Genomic DNA, 7,432 nt, shown 5'->3' with positions numbered 1-7,432 from the left:
ATTGTGAAAATAAACTGGCGTAATTGGGAGATAATTTTGACGAAGTAGAATCCTGACTATATAGGTGGCAATAGTTTTTTTACTGTCTATCGTTTTTTTTTTCTCAGTAATTGATTTATATTTTTAAGTGAGCAATTAGTAATAATTAAACATACGTTCCTATTTAAGTAATTTTTAAAACAATTTGATTATTGGTTATTCGATTATTCTTAAATGATTTTCTACTATTAATCGTAGCTTGTGGTATACATATTCCCTGTCACCAGTCAAGTAATACTGTTTTGATATCGTATATCTATAATACTAAAATAACGAGGTCCAATTTGTCAGCCGTCATCGGGTAAAAACAACAAGTCGAAGAATTCAACTTTATATATAGATAATATAGGACAATGGTTTAGATTAAAAATTACACCACTCCAGACCCTTTTGTTTCCACATAATTAATATTGCCAATAATTAACAAGTTCCGGGTCGAATCCGATACCGATACGAATAGCATATTCACCTGTTACCTATTATCTTATCTGAACGCTCCGCATCTAACAGGCGCACCACCAAACGGTGTATTTAGGATTTTGCTATATACACGGGTCATAATCACGGAGTTAACACTACTAAATTCAAGCTTTGTCAAATTGTTCCCTATTCTAGTATTTTAATCAGTAAGCCTTTCTAAGATAACCAATACTAAAATAAGGCTTACGCAGTCACGGACCCGCGATATCACGGGTGTGCTCTAGAAGATCGGATATAATTGCCAATGAGAAAACTCTTCATCCAAGTCACAATTTGTAAAAATAATCCCCTTATTGGTAATAGTCTTCAACACGGAATCCTGTCTTACCCCAAAACAGCATGCTATAAAAGTCCCAAAATGACTACTGTAAAACCACTCAAACAGGAAAACCAATTATTTATTCTATAATATAAAAATCGACAAACGAGAAACACTTATGAACTATATCAACAGCCGACAACCACTGAACAACAGGTTCCTGAATTAGGTCAAGTGCAAACAAATACTGTAACAGCTAATGATGTTCATTTTCAGTAAGTTTACATCTTACAAATTATTAAATGACTAAGTAATCGAAAAACTAAGGATTTGCTACCTACCGGCTGTTTATTGGCTTTAACATATTTAGGCACAATTTTTGGGCAAACTTGGTTGTTAACTATTTTTAACTTTGTATTTGTTTTTGTTTCAACTGTACTACTGATAAATTCTAATTAGAATAAACGCGCACCTGGCGTACCTGATTATAAGTCTATATAATGATTTGTTGTATGTTTTAAAGAAAGCGAGTTATATATTTATCGAAGCATGCTATTTATTATTGATTGAATTATCATTACATAGACCATTTTGCATAAAATTATATAATAGCGCAGAAATAATATTTGATTGTATATATATTTTTTTTTTAATTGCGCGTAATATGTTTGACATTTATTCCAATATTATATGAATCGATCACAACTTGTACGTCGTGCTGTTTCTTATGGTGTAAAAATTGATAACAACACAATTAATATTTTTTTGCGTCCGAAGCGCTTTTCTGGATTTACCATCATCATGAACGCTCAAAGCCAAACATTTGAAATCCTAAGATGTATAAGTCCCGAAAATCGTTTAAGAGCTATATGTTAAATATACCTTAAATAAAAGCCAAATTCATCTAAAGCCAACTTTGCCTGAGGGAGTTGAAACCTTAGTTTCATAATAATTTCAAAAATTTATAAACGGACAATTTTGGTAGAGTTTGTTAAATCATGTCAGTACCAATGCACTGACTACTGAGCTGATGATACCCTCGGGGACTGATAGTCCACCAGCAAAGGTAATAAAGGATCATTCCTGCGCTACGGTACTTCATATTAGACTCATTCTAGAGGTTACCAATAACATTAAAGTTTTGTAATAGCTGTGCTTTTCAGTATTCGAGTAAGCGATCATCTTGCAGGACAGCGTAAAAAATAGTAGTTGAAGAGGTTTAAAAGCAGAAAATATACCAATAGAACTAATTATACGTTGAAGAAAGACAAACACGAAAACAAAAACGAACAAAAATGATGAAATGAATGCCTTTAATTTGTATGAATCAAAATCCGTGAATGAATTTTAAAGATTACAAGATAATTTATCATTAAAATTACATCAGTTTCGTATTTAACATGTTGTCGATTCAAACGTTACTGTTTCCGGATGTGCCTTTCTAGTTTTATCATTTTAAATTAGAACACTTTTAAGATAAAGATTAAAGTAATAAAAACACGAAAGCATTCCATATTTATAAGACGAAAACTGAAATGTTGTGGTACATGTCTTCTATTAATGCTACTAGAATCAGGGTTATCTAATTTTACACAGTTTTGTGTTTGTTGAAATCAATAAACATCTTAACGAAATGGAGTTGTGGTGTTGTATAGTATCAGGAACAATTTGCTTGCGTGTGTAACCAATAATATTGTGTTACAGCCTTTTTCAAATATAGATTCAAAACTTAACATCTAGTGTGCTTTGGTTATAAATTGATTGCATTTATGACGATTCGTTTTTGCTCTAACATTTGTTAGTAAAAACTGTTTTCACATAATTATTGTTTTATTATCGTCTTCTAACAAACGGTATAATTATCTGGAGGTATACATCTATGAAACAGGGGTGCCGTATTATTGTGCGGGATGTACAAATACATCCGTTCTAAATATGGACGTTAAAATCAATGTATCTTATATGTGGAGTTCCACATTATCTTCCTTATAAAGACCTCTAGCATCTTGGCTTTTATTGGCGATCTGTGACAAGGCAAAATGTCTGACTTTATTTTCATTTAAATATACCTTTATTTTCTATTGGAAGTCGAAATTCGCGCCTTAATCCCGGTCGACCAAATTTTAAAACAACTTACACCCATATGTTAAATCCCCAATTTTATACTAAAGGAAAAGTCTGTACCAATCAGCTATATGACAGTTGTTTTTCATTCGTTTGATGCGGAAGAGCTTTTGAATTGCCATTTAAAGCTTTCTGTTTTCAGTTTTACTTGGAGTGTTATTTTCACTATTTCTAATAATAAGGAGCTCAAAATTTGGTTGACCAAGATGAAGGCTCGCAATTATTTTAAGACAGGCAAAAGATACTACAAAGATATTTAGAAGAAAAAAAAACATACAGTACACAACACACGACATAGAAATTTTAAAAGAAAATAGCAACACAAACCCCACTAAAAATTTGAATTAATCTCAGGTGCTCTAGAAGAGTATCAATGTTCTCATCCTTATGTGGCACTCATCGTGTTGTTCTTGTAAGTACATTCCCTCTGGAAAGTCTCATACGGTATAGATCACCTTGCGGAAAAAAGGACGGATTGGGATTACCACAATAAGATCATATCTGTCCTCATCTGTGAAACAGATATTCAATAACATTAACTGTCAACTTACTCGTTGTGGCGTTCGTAAAATACTCACGGGATAATAATTGGAACTCTTAGTTTAATAGCTTCTATGAAGGCAGCAACTAGCTACCAAGAAATTCATGAACCGAACTGTAATATCTTGAATATCACACAAACTAGGTGATATAATCAGCGCAAGTGCTTTGGATTTATTTTACACAGAAAAAGCTATACAGAAACTCTATAATTTGGACGCTAAAATCCGATTTGTTTTCGTAAATTCTTGTTTTAAATTAACACTCATTGTCAATTTCCAGATATATATATATATATATATATATATATAACTTTATTTCCTCTATTATAGAGATTTGGTGTACATGACATATATGAATCAGAAAATTAAAAACAAAGATTAAAGTTACTGGTAAAAGTTAATATAAGAAAACATGAGCACTGTCAATAATATCGATAACGGACACATCTTCTATCGATTGTAGAAATCTCTGCAGATTTTTTCAACGTGACGAACACAAGTCAAAGAGAAAAAAGTTAATTCATCATTTTCAAATTCATATAACGTATTGAAAGAGAGAAATGCTGTTGTTAATTCATGTGCCTAAAGACTGTCCATAAAAACACTGAACTGAATGGGAATAATGTGAATATTGTCTTGCCATAGATCATCTCTTTTGTCTTGTATAAAATCACAGGATACCAGTAGTGTTCAACGATATTCAAGAAGAACTTTCCACATTTGTCGCAAAGTAAATGTTCATCTTCATAACGTACTACAAAACATAAGTCAATAACATACTTGACGGAGACACGAAGTTCGGGAAACTGTTTCGCAATTGTCCTTGCTTTATGCGGTTTGATTGCAGAATGAATATGTCTAAACATATAAAAGTCATTATCGCATGAAATTCGGAAAGACCACCATGTTTCTTCACTTGTATTTATATTCTGATTTACAATAACTGACCAAAGTGTTTTTGATGGGAAAGAACCAGTATTTGCAAAGTTAACAATATAATCTGTAATGTTTCGGCTGCTTTATAGATGTCAGGTATAAAACCAAGTTTTTCTGGAACGCATTTATGTTTGAATTCCATAAGTCTGCTTATCATTATTTGTTTTGGTAACGCAGAAGACTTAACCTACATAGTCTACCAAAAAATAAAAGTTTACATCTGTTTACTTGAAGAGCTGCAGTACCAAAATGAAAAATAACAAACATAACTGATCTCCGAGGAAAAGTCAAAACGGAAAGTTCGTATTTAAGTTGCGAATCAAAAGCTCAAACACACCAAACAAACAGATAACAATTGTCATATTCCTGACTTAATACAGGCATCTTCTATTGTATGATTTAATAGCAAGCTAACCCTCTCACTAGTATGACAGTTGAACAAAATTCCATTATATTGACAACGATCGATGTTTGAACAAAAACAAACAGACATAATAGGTAAAAAGTACCTAAAGCAAAGCCAAATCCACCTAGGGTCAACTTTTCCTCAACTTTCTTGATAATGTCTTCTATCAACGAATGGGTAATTTTAGATGTTTCAAAACATGTGTACTGTCATGACCACTCAGCTGATGATACCACCAGGGACTAGCAGTCTACCAGCAGTGGTATCAACCCAGTACCTTTACTACTTAACTGATTTTTACAGTATGTTTATACAATATCCTATTTGAAGAAATATGTTTTAACAACTAAAATTATGTGTCTGCTTGTGACATATTAGAAGCCATATAAAACAGTTGGTTTCGTTGGTAAACGTCTACTATTATCATGTTTTGTATTGATTTGATTTTTTTTCTATATTTTGTTATCCCGTGCCTTAAATAAAGTTATATACGGTTTGTGTTTATAATTAAGTATTTAAGCTACTGTGAAAGTACTTTAATTCGTGGGTATCAATTTTCGTGGTTTGAGCAATATTTACATGTTCGTGGGTTTTTAAATTCGTGGATTTTAGTTTTCTAAAAAAAATAAAATTGAAAAATTGAAGCCTTTAGAAACGAGGGTTACAAATAGTCTAGATTGAAGGAAATTGCAAAGTAAACATTGACCCATGTAAATCGTAGTGATAACACTAATTAACCCATGATAAAGTTATCAACAGATTAAAGACCACCAAAAGTGTTAATTAGGCCATTAACATGTCACCTAAAGAAAACAGTAACATAAACAAATGCTATGAATTGCCAAATAATTCTTATCAAAATCAAGACCAGCATAAATTTTTTATTTCTTATATGTACGAGAACTATGAGGATATAAAATGAACACTTTATCATACTAGCATATCAATACCAAAAATCTGACTTTCATTGAACAAAAACAAAAGTTGCACATTTAAGGTTATTAAAGATTAAATGGGTATAATCCTGCATGCGGTTGTAGTTCTGTGACTGCTATTAAAGTATTCTCAGAGTTGGTGCTATTCAATATCTTCTCTTAGACTAGATCATACATGTCATATCAGTAGTCAAACATACCGATTGGGATCTTTCCAGGTCTTGATTTAGACAATGGTTATTTTATTTCGTTGGACACTTAAATTCGTGGATAAAGTCATCCACGAAAACCACGAAAATTGGTACCCCACGAATAAAAGTACTTTCACAGTATACGCTGCTGTCATGCTTTACTGTCACCTATATTTGTTAATATATGTGTCATTTGTCTAGTGATGTCTCATTGGCAATCATACAACATTTTCTTATTTTCATATTTACAACCTTGACCGTTATCTCAATGGCACTCATACCAGATCTCCTTTTCATTTAATTTTTCATAAAGTGAATAATTGCAAACCTTGTACTTTTAAAAATCACATACCCCTTAAAGGACAGTTTGATCAAACAGATATTTTTTTAACAGAAAGCACTACTTCGAACGTCCTCTGTACCATGTGTTAGATGTTTAAACGTTTCTGTGATTAATTGAACACCATATTTTCATCATGCTATTTTAGACAGTTTTTAGTGTCAGTATCAATCAAACGCTATCCAGTTATGGTAATCTTCTCATTTGTTATTACCGAAATTCTGATTTTTTTTTTGGAGTTACGATTATCATCCGGAATTTTTCGACGGCAATTGTCTATGTGGTTAGATAATTCAAATGCACCGTTACGATTCAAATATGATGTAATGGCATAGAAAAACCTTGCAGCTGAGTAAATCTTGACAACAACGGGCTACATTTGAGAAAAATGAGTGAAAAGATTTTGCCTATTTCTGCCGTCGCCATATTGGGATCGTCGTAATTCCAGTTACGGTTATCAGTTTAACACCAGTGAATAGATAAAGCCATCACTGAATAGACGAAAGGCAATAGACTATCTTTGTGTCCAAAAGCTTACTTTTTTTAGATTTATGGTTGAACACCTGCATTGATTTTTCTTTCTTAAATTTTAACACGATGTCAAGAAACCATGTCGCACAGTGATTCAAATCGGATATATTATGTTTAAAAGGATGTCGTGAGTATAAAAACTAATAGATTTGTTTGACTTCATTAATATTTCATATTGCGGAAGGATAAATTATTCTATTATCACGATTTTATGAATCAACAGAAAAATACAAATCATCCAATTATTATCACCACACCAGAAGTAAAACGTTTGTAAGTTTAATCTGAAATTCAGACAAAACACATTTTTTATTGTGCTTTTTTCCATTATCTACAACGTGTCAATTGACGACAACGGAGAATAAACCGTTAGAAGCTATCATTTTGAAATTGACATTGTGATTCGAAAAGAAATATCAAGTATTTTTTTTCAAGAAAAGATGTGATTTGTGTTGTTTCGCTTCGACTATTATGTTTTTTTTTAATTAGGAAAAATACATTCATTTACCTATATGCACATAATCAATATGTGTGGGGAACTATAAGTTTTCAAAACCTTTGTTGGACAACCTCAATTGCAACAAAATACCAGATTTATCAACCATTGTTATTATTCTCTATGCAGGAATATCCCAGCATTTTCAAGATG

This window comes from Mytilus galloprovincialis, chromosome 7, assembly GCF_965363235.1.
Source record: "Mytilus galloprovincialis chromosome 7, xbMytGall1.hap1.1, whole genome shotgun sequence".
Taxonomy (NCBI): domain Eukaryota; kingdom Metazoa; phylum Mollusca; class Bivalvia; order Mytilida; family Mytilidae; genus Mytilus; species Mytilus galloprovincialis.
The sequence above is the reverse complement of the archived record's forward strand: the minus strand, read 5'-3'. Positions refer to the sequence as shown.